The sequence below is a fragment of the Sarcophilus harrisii genome, chromosome 2 (assembly GCF_902635505.1).
Source record: "Sarcophilus harrisii chromosome 2, mSarHar1.11, whole genome shotgun sequence".
NCBI classification, from domain to species: domain Eukaryota; kingdom Metazoa; phylum Chordata; class Mammalia; order Dasyuromorphia; family Dasyuridae; genus Sarcophilus; species Sarcophilus harrisii.
In genome coordinates, this window is record NC_045427.1 from 618083697 (window position 1) to 618101249 (window position 17553).

The following is a 17553-nucleotide window of genomic DNA, read 5'->3' on the forward strand; positions in this document are numbered from 1 at the left end:
TCCAGTGAATCCTTTTGTCAGGAAAAGGTGAAGTAACTTGCCTACGTTCACATAGCTAGGAAGTGTCTGAGGCTGACTCCAGATCTAACAATGAGGCACCAGTTGCTTCTCTTAATCAAAATAGTAATTTTTCATCAGATACTTGGTGAACTTTTTTATTTAGACTGAACCATAATCAATCTTATTATAAGTTCTACCCACTGAATCTGACCTCAACAGCCCCATGGTAGAAATCTAAATTCTTTTCCATATGATGTTTGTCAGTATTTAGAAGGATTTTGATTTTGTACTATGGGAAGACCCTCCACCGATGCAGAATTAACCAACCCACACCTCCAGAGAAAACTTATCAATTGATGGAGCACTCTATGTTGACTTTGAACTTGACTAAGGTTGGTGCTCTAATAACTTGTCAAACCAACGTCAAAGGCTTTCCAAGTTAGTAGGACAGTTCATAGACTTGAGTGTCCCAGGATTACCTGTAATCCAAGATGAGGAAATAGATTAATATATTAATATCGTGCTTCACAACAATTTTTCAAATAAATTAAAATCAATTCATCAAAATTAAAGCTCTCTGGGTTTAATTATTCAATCAGCCACAAATTCATCCATCCATACTATTGCATGTGACGGATCTCTATGATTCATCACCTTGATCTTAAGCATGTCATGAGAAAACCTGTTGAATTCTTTGCTGAAATTAAGATGAGCTGTATCTACGACACTACCTTGAATTGCCAGTCTATTGACACTTCAATAACAAAGATCTGTGATTTTATGGCTGTAAGAAGTACTCATTCCATGGAAACAAATCTCAGCCTCTTTATGACTTTTGAAGTTTTTGAGAGTTTCATTACATGTCTAGTGACTGGCAGAAAGGAAATGAATTAGGTTTATCATGTTTTCTTCTTAGTGAATCAATGCTGGCTCCTAATGAACACTACTTTATTTTTAATGAGCTCACAAGCCTTCTGCTTAACAATCTGTTATACAGCTTTGCCAGGAATTGGCACCAAACCCACTGATGTATAATTTTTGAAATATACCTTCCTTTCTCTTTATAAAAATCAGAGCGTTTGCCTTCCCTGCCATCTTTCCCATCCCTCCAAGATCTCTCCAAGATCACTGATAATGGTTAGCTGTGTTAAAGCTGGCTGTGGGAGGGAGCTGATGGGCACAGCACACCAGAAAGGTTTGACCAGAAGCTCAGTAGCCACAGATGTATCCGCAAGCTATACCACCTGCCACAGAAAGGCACAACTTGCAAAGTGTGTGACAGGGTGCCTGGGGGTGGGGGTTTGTTGGTTGTAGAAACCAGAACCTCTGCTTTCTGTGGGTGGTTCTTCAGTCACAACATACAGCAATGGCCCTAAGGTCTTCCTTGCCCCATCCTTCTCTGTGTATACTTCTTTAGGGGGTTCAGCTACCAAAGAATGTGTGTTTGTGTGTGTGTTCTGACTGAAGAGAACCACTAGCCTTGTCTTTCTGTTCAAAGCTGCAGAAATGGTTGGTTTGGGGACTAAGAGTGCCAAGATTTATCAGTAACTCAGCCTGAGGTGCAAGGGTACCCACACACTGGACTGTCTGCCATGGGAGTGATACATCCTGACCTAGTTTTTCTTTTTTCCTTAGGGAAGTAACTAGGGCAGAGCCCCGAGGCTCCAGATAGGGCACTCAATCTGTGCACAGGAGGGTATAATTCATCTGGCCTTGGAAAGGTGGTCTCCTCTTACTAGTTCCTCACCTGTCTTGGACTTGAAGTCCTTCTTCACAGAGTCGGCTCTCTCCTTTCCCACATGAAAGGCATTCTCCTTGATGGAGAAGGTATCCTGCTTTTTCTCTGTTGTTTATTAACATCACACCATTCCATTGACCCCAGGTAGTAATTCTTTTTCTTGGTCAAGGCTTAGCCTTAGTAGGTGCCATCTGCTACACAATTTCTTCTCTGATTCCCCCCATCCTCACCCTATTAATCCTCTTCTGTCACTGAAATTACTTGCCATACATTTTCTACTCACTTATCTATGTCTACATTGCATCCTCCCAATAATAATAATAATAAATTTAAATATTTGCCAGATATTTTACATATATTATCTGATCTGATACTATGGGTTAAGTGCTATTATTATCTCTGAAGCAGACAGTGGTTGAGTGACTTGCCCAGAATCATACAACTAGGAGGTATTTGAAGTTGAATCTGAATTCAAGTCTCCCGATACCAAGTCCAGAACTCTATTGACTATACTTCATGAGTAGAATATAAGCTTTTTGAGAACAGAGTCTGTTTCATCTTCGATTTTGTATCATTACCTATCATAATGCCTTGTAAATATTAGGTGTGTAATAAAAGCTTATTGAATTTAAGTGTTCATCTTTTTTCTTTGTATATCTTTTAAAAGTCATTTTGGTCATCCTTAGCATTTTTTTTCCCCAAAACTCAGATCTTTTCAGATTTCATTCTTTTTGACATTACTCTTGTAGAACAGAGTAATACTCTTGTATTAATCCTTGGCTATATGTTCCTGCTTGTCTCTTTTGATCTTTCACAAATCTGAATTCTTGGAGAGTTTCCTATGTCACCACATTGTTTCCTTTAGATCAGTCAGGGGTAGGGAATATCCGGCCAGTGGGCTGTATAAGACCTTTGAAATCATTTGCTAAGGCAATTGCAGGTGATGGTGTGCTGAAAGCTAGGCACAACAGCCTCCCACTGCTTGAGTTCTATAAGCTGATAATTTTGCATGGTCCATGAATTATGTTATAAATATCCAAATGGCCTGTGGTAGAAAAAAAAGGCTCCCCACCCCTGCCTTAGCTGTTGCCTCCCTTCTTTTCACAGTTATAGATCTAGAACTGGAAAAAAGGTCTTGTGGATCACTTAATCTGAGCCCTTCCTTTTATAGATGTGGAAATTGAAGCCCCAAAGAAGAGAAGTTACCTTTCCAAAGTCACTCAAGTAATAAATGTGAGGGCTGAGAATTGAATCTGTGTCCTTCAGGTCCAAATTCAGCAATTTCCAAGATAGCAACTATATCCAGTGAGGTCCTGATTTCTTTGAATAATAAATCCCATAAAGGGGATCACATGTATTTGAATTCTCTGTATTTGAAGTTATAATTATGTAAAATATGGTAATTGGCTCTATTCCGATGGAAATATGCATTGTGAATTCAAATAATGTGATCACTTTGAGGGATTCATTATTTGCATTAATGGAACTTGACCACAATCAGAATTTTATTCTAAGAGCTTTTTATCCCAATCCTTCCCTTTAAGAATTTAAGGTCCTTAAAAAAAAAAAAAAAAGAATTTCAAGTCTTGGGATGTTCTTGTGTGTGTTCTTGTGGTGTCTGTCTGTCTGTCTGTCTCTCTCTCTCTCTTTCATCACTAACTTGACTCTAATCAAAGCCAATCAATGGAAGCTGAAAATACAGTCCATATGGCCTCCAAGTTCATTACAGAGACAGCAAGAAGATGAAAAGCAGAAACCAAAAGTCAGACCCTGTCTAGGGTCATTAACATGGGAAAGTGGAGAGGATGAACAGGATTGGAAATAAGCAGAGCCAACTTTAGTGCATGAGGGAAACCCATCGCTGGCAATAATACTTTTCAGGCCCAGAGTTTCTTACTTGAGAGTCTCCTGCTCTATGCCTGCGTTTAATGGCATCTGCCCATGTCCTTAGGTGGGACCTATGAGTGTCTATGCTGGCTCCTTTGGGTAACACTCCGGTCAGAATTAAGTCTGATAAAGTTGTCATCAAGACAATTGAAGTCTTAGGTGGTCTGCCTTTAGAAGAATAAGCCTCCTAGCAGAAGGCCTAAATGTTTGACGTTTCAATTTAACAAATATTTATTAAATATAAATATAAATGAGATCATAGAAGCCATGTGATTTTAAATGACTTCCCCTATTTACACAGCTAATAAATGTCTGAGGTGGGGTTTGAAATCAAGAAGACTTCCAATCCAGCTCTATCCATTCTCCTAGTGATGCTGAAGATTTTCTAGTTCCGAATTTTAAGAATTCACAATACAAAAAATATTCCCCTATAGACATAATGCAAACATAAGTCTCATTCTATTAGGTCTTAGTGATAATTCCTTTTGTCAAATAATAATAAATCAAATACCCTTAGTTCCTCTTGGATATCTTAGAAACTTAGGTGGTAACAGGAGGCATTTGGCACAAATTCTACCCTATAAATGAACCCTATCAGTAATGATGGGAGAGAGGGAGACATGAGTTCAGAAACATTTTTCCCAATGCTCCTCTCTCTTATTTTCAATAGAGATTTCCTGGATCTCTTTTGTGTTGTTGTGTTTTTCAGAGCACCTGCCTATGAAGCATCATAGTGAAACAAATACCATCTTGCATTTGGAGTCAGAAGGGGGATGTGGGCTCTACCACTTACCACCTCTTAGATCCTTCTCTGGGACTTGGTTTTCCCAATTGTAAAATCAGGGGGGTTGGACTACATGGTGAAGGAGATTCTTTCCGGTTATAAATCCAGCAATAATTTACCTCATGATTCAGCTGGGCTTTTTTTCTTCTTCACTTTTAGATTTCAATTTCAATTTTTCTTGACTAGGCCAGCAAAAGTCTTGCCAAATATGTTCTTCCCCATTTATCCGAGATTTACTGTTTTACCAGAAGCTCTTTGTTCAGGGATCATAATCCGTGACCCAGAAAACCAAATCCTTCTTTGTTATGTCACTTAATGAACTCCTATTCATTCCTCACATTCCTTCTCTCTTTCTGATAATCAAGCTTGATGAGAAGAAAAGCATTGAGTCTGGATTCGAGGCACCTGAGTGGAAATCCTCCCTTGCCATTTATTTCGCCTGGATGGCCTTTGACTTCTGGGTCTCGGTGCTCTGGCCCCTGTAAATTGAATATACTGGACTAGATAACATCTAAGGGGCCCTTCTAACTCTAAATTTATAATCCATAATCATGGGATTTAAAATTGCAAAGGACCCTAGAGACATCAAGCTCTCTCATTTCACAGGTGGAGAGACTAAGGCTCGGAGGCATTGTGGTGTTCCCAAGGTTACCTGGGTAATAAGTGGTAAATTATGTATTTAAGTCTTCTGACTACAAATCTGGTGCTTGGTAGATATATTTACAACTCAGCTTCTGCCTCAGTGGCCTTCAATTTCTTGTCTGGGTCTTCAGAGTCAGCAAAAACCTGTTTTGTGAGTAGCTATTATTTCACTTATTGTGTTTGTATCCTAGCACTTAGCACAAGTGCCTGTAGTAAATTAGCTTTGAGCTTTTTGTTTTTAAAGGCTGATTAGTAAGGGGAAGTACAATGGCTCAGGAACTTCTAGAATTATAAATCCATCACCTGTAATGACAGCAGCCTTCTAGGTAAGGAGGTTCCAGAAAAGGTTTAAGAGCCACAGAAAACTCTTTGTTATTTTATTTTTATTTCTTTATTTTTTAACACAAATTGCTTTATGAATCATGTTGGGAGAGAAAAATCGGAGCAAAAGGAAAAAAAAACCATGGGAGAGATAAAAAAAAGAAAAAACAGAAAAAAAGAAGTAAACATAACATGTGTTGATTTACATTCAGCCTCTTTAGTTTTTTTTCTGGATGCAGATGACATTTTCTGTCCAAAGTCTATTGGGACTGTTTTGGATCACTGAACCACTGAGAACTAAGTCTTTCATAAGTTGATCATCGCGTTCTTGCTGTTGTGGTGTACAATGTATTCCTGGTTCTGCTCATTTCGCTCAGCATCAGTTTATGTAAATCTTTCCAGGTCTTTCTAAAATTAGCTTGTTTGTCATTTTTTTTAGAACAATAATATTCAGTTACCTTCATAGACCACAACTTGTTCAGCCATTCTTCAATTGAAGGGCATCAACTTTTTTTTCCAATTTTTTGCTACCACAAAAAGAGCTGCTACAAACATTTTTGCACAAATGAGTCCTTTCTCCTCCTTTATGATTTCATAGGAAACTGTGCAAATGGTCTGAATTTCCCCCCTCCTCACAACTTGCAATAATGTGCCAGAGAAAGGGCCCCACTAATAACGCCGGGCAGGGTACAGGTAGTCGGGGATGAAGGTGAGAAAAGAAAAAACGAGTGAAGGCTGGAACAACCAGGGAAGGTTGCCAGGAATAGGGAGGATCTGAACTGGGCTATTGCCACAGACTTGTGTTTGTTTGTTTGTTTAAACATATTTCTACATTAGTCATGTTGTGAAGAGAATCAGAACAAAAGGGAAAAACCACAAGAAAGGGGGGAAAAAAGTGAAAATAGTCTTCTTTGATCTGCACTCAGATTCCAGAGTTCTTTCTCTGGGTGTGGATAGCATTTTCCATCACGAGTCTTTTGGAAATGTCCTGGATTTTTTTTTCCTTTCTTCATTTCTTTTCTTTCTTTTTCTTTTTTTTTTTCTTTTGGCCTAGGGGACTTGTAATCAGCTAGCATCTGATAAACTAATCCTTTGTTAAAGAGCTAAGCTGATAACCCTTCCCAGCTGGCCAGAAAGCCTCCAAGATTGCCTGGAACAAAGCTCCATTGAACTCTAGGAGCATTTCAGACCTTGGAGTTGGGATTCAGGGGCTCCCTTCTGGGCCGGGCCGGTACCATAGGCTGGCAGACCTAGATATGGATTTCCCTACAGATGTCTTAGTGAACTCCGTCAAGGAGGCAGCAGGAAATATGGGAGATAATTATTAACTCGGGGGTCTGAGAAACTGGGTTCAAATTTTAATTCTGTTGTCTTTGTGACCCTGGGGACCACAGCACTTCAGGACTGTCTATGGCAAAGATATTGGGACAGTCTGAGGTTTTTTTTTTCTCCCAGCAAACAGGGCTAAGTGACTTGTCCAGGGTCACACGGCTAGCAGGTATCCAAGGCAGAACTGGAATTAAGGCTGGGTGCTCTTGTGTTGTTGAGGTCTAGATATGGGGTACCTAAATGAAATTGGGGTTTAGTTAAGGTCTAGTGGCAGGTTTGGGGTACAGGGAGTCAAACAGAGCTCCCCTGCAACCCCCTTGGATTCAGCGCAAGGTTACGGCGGTAAATGAGGTCTAGTAGCGGCGCGAGTCCCCAATAAAGGAATTTTTTGGCCCAGAGAGCTAGATTGGTAAAAGAGGTTTATTATTGGGTTTAGAAGTAGGAGACAGGTGAAGGTAGAGACAAGGAGGGCACTGGACAGAGGGTCCAGTGGACAGAGGGTCCTCACATGGCTGCCATGTTTGGAATCTCTGCAAAGAGGGGTTCCCAGCGTGGCCCTTTTATAATAGGAGACTTAGCTCGAGGGGCTTTGGGGTGTAGCCCCAAAGTTGGCTCAGATCCGGATGGGGCTGGGACAGGTCCGGATCTTCTATTGGAATTCAAAGGGACCAGGGGTTTGGGAATCAAAGACAGGAAGTTTTCCCACATCATTCCCCCTCAAGCAGTTGGAACTTAAATTCATTTAAGGAAAAAGACATGGGGCAAAGTCTCTTATTGAGACAGAATTGAAGATTTTCTCCTTCCAGGATTTTCCAAGTTCAGGGGTCCTCTCTTCAGTGTCACCCCAGCTCCCTGGGCTTTGTCCCTCACTTGTAAAATACTGGGGATGATACACATTAGAGGAGATCCCTTATAAGGCTATGGATGATTCCATTGGTAGAAAAATCACTTTCTAGGAGCCTCGGTTTCTCTATCTGTGAAATGGAGACATTGGATTCAATCAGGGATTCATTGTTGTTTTTTCTTAATAACTTGATGACTAACTTTTGGTATAAATATCCCGTTTTCCTTTGTAGCTTTGTGCACTTTATTTTGTAAGCTTAAAACTGTTATTCTGAGGCACACTCACCTGATTGTCAAAGGGATCCGTGGCACAAAAACGATGTAAAATGAGAAAGATGATCCATCTCTTGTAGCCCCGACAGTCTCTGGTTCTGTGACTTTGTCTGCAAGTTCCCACAGGAGCCCCCGGGTGCCCCTCTCCCCATGCTGAACCAGCTAGAAGCCGGCCACTCCCGGCAGGCCTGCGGATCCCCTCTTCGAGAAGGGGAGCTGGCAGCTTCCCAGGTCCCCCCCCCCTCCTCCTCAAAGGGCCCAGTGTGCTGCCTCTGAGGCTGGCCACACCTCCCACAGGTTGGATGAAAAGGCCGAGTGTCTGGGGCAGGCCTGGAACCATCACCTGATAGGGAGGAAGGGAGGAGGGAGCTGGGAGCAAACAGGGAAATAGTGTGGGGGGAAGAGGGGCTAGGAGCCCCTTCTGGGTGGGGCAGAGGGGGAGGCTGCCCAGGGGCTGGAAGGGTTCTGGCCCAAGTCAAGGCAGATGGTGAAGAAGAAAGAATTCTGAACCTGGAGTAAAGCTTCAGATCCCCCATGACATGGCATGGCTCTGACTCTGTTTCTTCCTCTGCAAAATAGAAATCTAGAACTCCAAGTAATCTTAGAGGTGATGGATTCAAATCCCCTCATTTTAAAGATCAGTAAACTGAGACCCAGAAAAAAGAATAATTAGCCCAAAGTGTCACAGATGGAGAGAAGTGAGATTTGAATCCAGGGCTTCTATTTTTACTATAGAATGCCCGTGTGGCCTCCCTTTGCCCCTTACTCTGCACATGGCACCTGTTCCCTCCTCCCCACTCTGTCATCTGCTCCCCCCCCCCCCCAGCAGCCTAAATCTGAAGGTGCTCAGGGCTTTCCTTGCCCCTCAGCAAAATCTCCCTCTCCCAAAGCCTTGTAAGGCTGTCGCCCAAAATGTCAGGCAGTTTGAAGTTTGAACAGCTTAAGATCACACTGGATCTTTTGGGACCCCCAGAGACTGCTAAGTCTGAGCTCTCTTTGCTAATGAAAGTCCCCCCTGGGTGCTCCTTCCACAATCTCCTAGGTGCCCCCATCTCCCCGCCAAAGAGACTAGGTCTTTATCTCTGAACTCCAACCCCCCTCAGCTTTCCAGGGACCAGGCCCCTGGCTCTACCTGTGTGGGGATGCTTATGTGCACCCCACCCCCTCCGAGTCCTCCTCTCCCTTCCCCCCATCTAACATCTCTTTGTACATCATCTTCTCTGCATTAGAATGTCAGTTCCTTCAGAGCTGGGATTGAGAGCTGTCTGGCTTACCGTTCCCTAATGCTTCCCCAGTAGCGCAGAGCATAATAGACACTTAGGGGAAAATGAGGGAGGGAAGGAACATTTACTATCTATCATCTGTCTATCCATCACTCTATCTACCTATCCATCATTTTGTCTATGTATCTCTAAAATGAAAAGGGGGGTTCAGTCCCTCTAGAGGGGGGCTTTCTGGCCCCTGCTACCATCTCTGCTTCTGAGGAAAGTCAAAGTTCTAGGGCTGCCTTGGCCCCCACAGGGCTGCCTTGGCCCCCATGGGGCTCAGGGCCCAACATGCAGGGGACTCGCTGTGGGCATTCAGAGTTTTAGATCCATGATGTCTCCTGGTCCATCCCCCTCTGAAGGGGAGAGAACGAGGGCAGAGAGGTTGTCATCCTAAATCGGTCATATCGGTAATAAATGGCCGAGCTAGAATTGCAACCCAGAGTATCTGACTGCAAACCTAGTGCACCTCGATGAAGAAGATAACTTTGTGTTTGGGGAGCAAGGGGAGGTGTTTGGTCTCCATAATCCCATTTTATTTTATGTTGTACCAGGATTTTTGGTAGGGTGGGGGGAGGGGGTAGCACCCTTCTGGAAACTGTGCCCAGGGGGAGCCTGTTGTGTGTTGGGGGTGGGGGGGGCAGACCCTTCCCTGGGGGGGAAGGAACCAGCAGAGTTCAGAGCTTCAGGATGCTCAAGCTGAGGCTGGAGTCTGGTCTCCTGGGGAAAGATGAAAGGCCTTCTGGGGTGGGAAGAGAGGCTTTTTGAAGACACCTGCCTGCCCTCGCACCTTCTAATCTTTGGGGTTCAGAAAGAGATCCCAGAGGTCATCTTTTGACAACTTTCCAATATCCAAAGGGCCAGGCCACAATTCTGAAGCCCAAGTCCAAAGTCAAATTAAATGGAATTAAATCTTCAAAATCCACAGGGCCCAGAGCATCCGATGTTTATCATCTTTATTAAATGCCACTGGGCTCCCCTCTCCGCGGGCCCTCCCCTCCATCCCTCTGTGAAATTCATCTGAGCAAGACAGCAACCGCTTCCCCCTTCCACCCCCAAGGAGTGATGGATGGTGACAAATGAAGTGGGGAAGGGGCTTATTGAGGCCATCAATCTGGAGCCGTCCAGGGGGCCCTGCCTTGATCTAAGCTGGAGGAAGGGCTTCTCCTCAGAGGTTAGACCCAGGGTGAATGGATTGGGTTTCAGGCAAATGGCTGGGGTGGGGGGAAGTTTCCATTTGGGCTGAGACAAGGATCCCTCTATTTTTGGCGTGGGACCGGGACTCCCCAGGGGAAAGGGGTGCTCGCTGGTGGGAGACTTCTTTGTCATTAAATCTCAGTCAGAGAAGAGAGAGAGCGTGGGGTGGGAAGGGAAGGGATTCAAGGCTTCCTGGGAGAGTAGGGCTGGGCTGATCCAGTAAGGGTGGTAAGGAGGTACATGAGGGAAGAGTGGGGTGCCATTGCAGGCAGGGGGAGTTATACGAACCAGTGCAGCAAATCAACTATAGTGGGAGGGAAGGGATCGTGGGCCCAGCACCAGAAAGGGTTTCAGAGGTTTTCTAATCCAAATCCTTCCTTTTAGAGATGAGGGAAGAACCTCTATAGCGAAATAGAAGCTGAATATTAAGGAGCCAAACTGGCCTGGATTATGAGGGGCCTTAAGTGTTAAGCTGAGGATTATAAACTTGATCTGCTGGGAAATGGGGAGCCACTGAAAGTTCTTGAGTGAGGGAGTGACACAGCTGTGCAATGTTTAGGGATGAGTCTGTGCAAATTGGATTAGAGGAGGTGGATTTATTTGGCTCGAGGACTCCTAGTTCTTGTCCGTAGCTAGGGAAGGAATGAGAAACAGAACCCAGGTGAACCTGTTGAAAGGATAAATGATAAAGTCCCTGAGCAGTAATTAATGTCACCCGTTGCCATATTAATTTATCCCTCAGTCATCCCAGATGAGAAACTCTTTTAAGGAAGAAAATGCAAAGTCTCAGGATCTCAGAAATACAAATGACCGATGAAGATATCCAGTCCGGTGTCCTGATTGATGCCAGAATCCATGAAAGGCAGTCACTCAGCCTCTCCTTGATTGCCGTTAGGGACAGGGGCCTCACTACGTCAGGAGACAACCTATTCATTTGTGGGGCAAATTGTTAGGAAGTCCTATTAAACAGAAACCTTTTCTTCTGAATCTTCTAGAGGGTTCTTCCCATCCCTATGCTCCCCAATGGATTTTTTTCTTCTGGAGCTTTCCCCTTTGAAATCACATAGAATAAACCAATTACAATATTAATTATTAAATTAAATTAAAATTAAAGATAAATTAAAATAATATAAGATTAAATTAAATTAAAAATAAAACAAGCCCCTTCTTCCAAACACAATGTCAGACCTCCTCTAGAATAGGGCTTCTTAAACTTTTTTCACTCACAACTTCTTTTCTCTTCCAAATTTTTTACCTTACTCTGGGTATATAGGTATATAAAATCGGTATAAAAATCAGACATTTACTGACGAATCATAACTCCATGACTCTTGCCTTGTTATGAGACCCACAGTTTAAGACCCTGCAGTTTAAGAAGCAGGGCTCTAGAACATCCCTCAGTCTGCAGATTCCCTTAGTGGAGGAAGGGAATGGGGTTCCCTTGCTCTTTGAGTGAGGGGCCTAGTAAGCAGCTGATAGCATTGGCCGATAGCAGATTGGCTCAGGGGATGAATGGGCAGCCAAGATCTCCATGTTCTAATTATCTGCTCTCATGCCTGTGGCCATACATAAAACAGATGGGTAGGATCAGGAGTCAGTGGTGGCTGGGATTAGGGGAAGTTCCAGGCTGGAATTCGGGGTCAGTTTGGGGAGAGAGTAATCAATCTATGGTCATGGAAAATGGACTGAACCTCCTTCTATTGCCAGGATTGCGATTGGTCTGTGACCAAGAAGCAGATTTTGGGGAATTGGGGAAGCTGGAGGGACTAAAGACTAACTCAAGCTGCAGGTGACACCTGGAGCGGGAAGTGACCCTCCTGCATTAGCCCCGGGCTCTCTGGAGTCCCCATAGCTTTCCTTTGCTTCAAGAAGCACTTGCACCGCCTGTCTGGCTCTTTTTCTCTCCTTCTGACCTATTTTAGCTCTCTCTCTTTTTTTTTTCTTCTTTGCTCTTTGTGGCTTTTGATAAAAATGGATTTTGCAGATTGGGCCGAGGGAGAAAGGCAGGTCTTGTTTTTCCAGTGGTTAAAATTCCTTGAGTTTAATCAACAGGAAAGAAAACAGCAGGAGGGAGGGAAGGAGGAAGCCGGTTCCTGGTCCTTCATGGTCTGAAGAACCTTGGCCCCTAGGGAAGGGAAAGGAAGGAAGCTCCAGGATGGGTTCAGAGGACAAAGTCTTCTCTCTATCCTTTTTGGGGTGCCCCACTTTGTTCCAGCCAAGGAACATAATGCTCACGAGTCCTGTTAAGTGAGCCTGAGCCATGTCACTGAAGATCTCTCCTTTCTTCTCTTTGGACCACAGTTTACTCATCTGTAAAATGAAGAGGTTATTCTAGATCAGGGCTTCTTAAATGTTTTCTATTCTCAACGGCTTTTTTAAGTGACTCTGGGGATATAGGTATATAAAATGGGCATCCAGATCAAATACTGATAATAAATCCTGATTTATATAAAGTCATGAAATCATGATTTATTTCATGATTCTCACCCTCTGTTACAACACCCCATTTGGGAATCCTGAGCTACAGTTTAGGAAGTTGGGTTCTAAGTGGCCTCTAGGGTCCCTTCTAGTTTCTAGATCTATATTGGGCAAGTCCGGAAGACTGACCTGCTTGGTGCTCGGGCAGGGAATACCCTGTTTTGAAGCTGGCCTCTTCACTGCCGCCATAGACACCTCCTCCATGTTTAGTCCTTCCTCAGTCTTTGTGCTTGCAAATATTCCCATTAGAATTTTTTTTTCCTGTGCAAATATTTCTCATTCAAGATTAATTCTTTTTTTTCTTTTCCAATTTTTATTTTATTTTATTAAAGCTTTTTATATACAAAGCATATGCATGGGTAATTTTTCAGCATTGACCCTGGAAAAACCTTCTTTTCCAACTTTTCCCCTCCTTCCCCCTCCCCAGATGGCAGTTAGACCAATACATATCAAATATATTAAAGTGTATGTTAAATACAATATATGTATACGTATTTATACAGTTATTTTCAACATTAATTCAACTATTACTTCCTCCAGGAAGGCTTCCTGAACTACTTTCTGTTATTGTTATCATCTACATTTTACAGATAGGGAAACTGAGTCTAGGAGAGGTTACATGGCTTAAATCACCTAGTTAGTGTCTGAAGCAGGAAATTCCTAAATCAGGAAGACCCAAGTCCAATCCTTTCTCTACAGCACCCACTTTTCATGAAATGATTTCCTGAAATTACAGAGTAAGATGCATGGAGTAGTTCTTAAACCAGTGGTGGGCTCTAGTCCCCAACTAGTTCTCCAAACATTAAAAAAGTACACAGAAAACACTTTTTAGTTTAAATTTCATCATTAAAATTTTCTCTTATCATTTTAAGTCTAAATGATCCACAAAACCATAAGTTGAGACCAGATTTGTGAAGTATAAATGTTCACATTGAAAATTTAACGATCTACTCTGGCTTGTTTGATCTGACTCTTGCAGATCTTGACTTGGACCCAGATTCTCTACCTCCAGAACTGGGGCTCTTTTGACAATACCCCATTGTCCTGTCACTTGTTTTAAAAGTTTCCTACTAGACCAGAGAGGGAGATCGGGAAAACACAGAATTAACTGCCCAGCACAAGACTGAATAAAAGGACATTTCCGTATTATTGTCCATCCTTTAAAAGTCAGATTCAATGTCCAGTCGTCAAGGAAATCTTTTGTCTTCTCCCTTCATCCCCCCATTAGCAAGTATCTATTCTATCTAGGCACTTAGCATGATTTAACTTAGTCTATTGATCTGCAATTGGCCATTTTCCCTAAGCTCTATGAAGGATGGAATTGGGTCTGACCTGAACTTTATATAATCCCCAATTCCTGGACCAGACCTTGGTGCTGATGGAGGGGGGAGGAGAGGAGAAGGAAGCTACTTAATACACTTTGAGTTATATTATTCTTTGTTTTGTCGATGAATCAACAAGCATTCATTAAGCATGGGTTGGACATCTCCAAATGGGTAAAAATCCACGCTCTATTCGATGGCAGCTTTTTATTCCATGAGTCCTCGCTTTTTATTCAATGAGACCTCGAGCCAGGGCCTGGGCTTGTGTTTGAGACCCCTCCCTCCAGGATCCCCTCACCTCCTTAGGGTGAACACCTGCAGACACCCTCTTGGGAACCCATCATCCCGGCTCTTGATCTGTCTTCCAGAGTGACAACTAGCTAATTTGATAAACTAATCTGGCCTGAGTGTGGGGATGGATGTTATCTCCTTTCCCCTCCTGGGGAACTTAATTGCATTTTGGCAGGAGAACCTGCCTTTCTAGGAAGAGTGAATCCAGGGGCCCATCTGTGCCCAAGGTCACAGTAAGGGGACTGAGGGGCAGCATTGCAGCCTTTTTAAGCATCTGGAGCTTTGCCAGTGAGAGAGAGATGAAACATGGTCTTCTTGACCCCAGAAGGTGGGATGAGCTATTACAGATGGAGGCCAGTTTTGGGTTCAAGGAAGGACACATTTTCTAACAGAGCAACCTCGGCTGCCTCGGGGGTGGTGGGGTCTCCTTCAATGAGTGAGGTCATTCCATGCCCAGTCTAGACAAGGTAGGAATGGATGCCCAAAGCGGGGTTTGAAAACTGGGCCAGTTCCAACGATCTGGTGATGGAGAGAACCAGCTGAGAACCCAGAGAGAGGACTGTCAGACTGAGTGTGGACCACAACATAACATTTTCACTTCTTTTGTTGTTGTTTGCTTGCATTTTATTTTCGCTCTTTTTTTTTTCTTTTTGATCTGATTCTTCTTGTACAGCAAGACGATTGTATAAATACACATGTCTATATTGGATTTACATATATTTTTATCATATGTAAATATATTAACATATATTTGATTACTTGCCATCTAGGAAAGGGAATAGGGGAAAGGGAGAATTGGAACACAAGGTTTTGCAAGGGTCAGTGGTGAAAAATTATCCTTACGTATGTTTTGAAAATAAAAAGATTCAAAAAAAGAAAAGAAAGAAAATTGGGTCCTTTATAGGTTACCAAACCTTGGAATCTTTCCTGGGATAAGAGTGACTTGATTTATCATAAAATAAATACTGATATGCTGTGGAACGTGGAATTTTCTAGCAAGAAAAAAACAAAAACAACAAACTCTGAGATAACTACCACCATCACCAATAATCTGTATATTTATAAAAATCATAAGAAAAAGCATAGGCTTTGGAGTCAGAGGAGGCAGATCCATTCCTGCCTTTGTCACTTGTTACCTATATAATCTTGGGCAAATTATTTAAACTTTCTTGACCTTTAAAATGAAGGGTCTGGGCTAAGACTGCCTCAATGGCTGCTTTTTTGTTTTTCCCCTCGATATTCCCATGAGCCTATGAACTTCATTCCGGGGATATACTAATATCGAGTTGTGGATGTTGCAGTCAGGAGGGAGCCGAGTCTGAATCCTGCCTCTTATTCTTAGGAATGATTCCTAAGTCCCTTTAACACTCTGAGACTCAGTTCTCTTACTGATCAGATGAGATTCCAAATGCTTGGATTATCGCACTAATTAATTAGGTGTAAAATGCTTTGCAAACATGAAAGGGGCATGTAGGAGCTGAAAGCTGTCAGATTATTATTTACCAAAATGCTTTGCCGGGCTCTGCCTCACTTAAGTCAAATTCCCGTGTAAGTTAAGACTTTTAGTGATGTCGTTCAAACTCTTTGAAAATGAAGGAAAAATAATAACAATATCCAAATGCAAACAATTCTCAGGAAAGACAACCTGAATTTCCTTGTTGGAAAGAACCTCAGTGACCATCATCTATCCAGTCCAGCTCATACATGACAGAAATTCCTATAACGTGTCTGACAAATGGTTTGCTTGAAAAAAAAAATGAAAGGGGGGGGGGGGAACATACAACCTCCATAAACAACCCATTCCTCTTTTAGATATATGTAATTTTAAAAAAAAATTTTTTTATTTTCAGTTCCAAATTCTCTCCTTCCCTCCCCCTTCCTCCACTCATTGAAAAGGCAAGAAATATGTTCTTCATTATACCTTGGAAATCATGCAAAACATATTTCCCACATTAGCCAGTTGCAAGGAGGTGAGGGAAGCAAACAAAACATGCTTTAATCTGCACTCAGAGTCCATCAACTTCTCTCTTTAAAAATGATTAGCATTATCACAAGTTCTGTGGAATTGTCCAGTCATTGTATCAATGCGATAATCAGTGTTTATGAAATGCCTATTATTTTATTTGCCAGTCGCTGTGCTAATTGATTAGAGTAGGAAAGTCTTTCACAGTTGATCATTAAACAATATTGCTGTTATTATGTACAGTATTCCCTTGGTTCTGCTCATGTCACTTTGCACTAGTTCAGTCAAGTCTTGCCAAATTTTTCTGAAACTCTCTCCATCATTAGATGCCTGAATTAGTTGAGAGAGATTGGTCAGTTTGGTTTTCCTCAAATCAGGCCTATATTTTCTTCCTGATGATTTTCCCCCCATTGCTCCTGGTTCTTTGTCTTCTGGAGATAAAGTCAATCTAACTTCTTCTAATTGACAGCCCTTCAAATACTTGGAGATAGTGGACTACTCTCTCCCATTCTTCTCTTCTACAGGTTAAATGTGTTCTTTTAATGGATTCTCATTAAATATGGACCCAAGATCTTTCACTACCTTGTTTGCCCTCCTTGATGCTCCCCAATGCACTGATGTTCTTAAGTCTCGAGTCCCAGAGCTCCAAACAATGCTCCAAGGAAGCTTGGGGAAGGCAAAATACAGGCTCACTGTCAGTGGTTACAAGATGTTCATTTGTGGAGACCCTCAGGATTACAAAGATTATCTGGGAGGTAGATAGTGCAAGGGGTTTCCACCCCCCCCCCCAATTCAGCAAAGAAGAAACTGGGAATTAGCACGGTTTAAGCCTTGCCCAAGGTGACTTGGGTGGTGGATCCATTTTGATGGCACAGTTGGGACTCATGCTGCCCTTCTCATTCACCTTTGAGTACATTCACTTATTGGAGCATTTCATCCCAGCGAGTAGCAAACAGGACCCTGAGAAAATGGAATTCGAGTAAATCCACCAAACATTTATTAGGTGCTTAATATGTGTGAGTGCTGAGCAAGGTGAGAGAATCCGTACTGGGGTTAGAGGTGGGAGGTGAGGGGAAACTCCCCAGGGAAGGAGGCCCTCTGGGTCACTGGGTAGTGGGATTACAGATCTGGGAAAGGAGGGCGAGGCGTTTGTTCGTACCTGGAAGGAGAAAAGGGACTGGGGAAAACTGGATAGACTCCTAATTCTTCTGAAATTGGTC

General features: G+C 42.6%; 1 protein-coding gene across 2 annotated transcripts in view; it reads left to right on the plus strand.

The window, feature by feature from the left end:
* Positions 1-17553, plus strand: part of STRA6 (signaling receptor and transporter of retinol STRA6) — a 76032-nt gene that overhangs the window by 2840 nt on the left and 55639 nt on the right. The window contains exon 1 of one of the 2 annotated variants that reach the window (XM_031956623.1): positions 5097-5202. The exons of the other annotated variant lie outside the window; for it this stretch is intronic. The gene's annotated coding sequence lies outside the window, so the exon portion shown is untranslated. Of the gene's footprint in view, positions 1-5096; positions 5203-17553 lie in introns of those variants that run through there. 2 annotated transcript variants of the gene reach the window in all.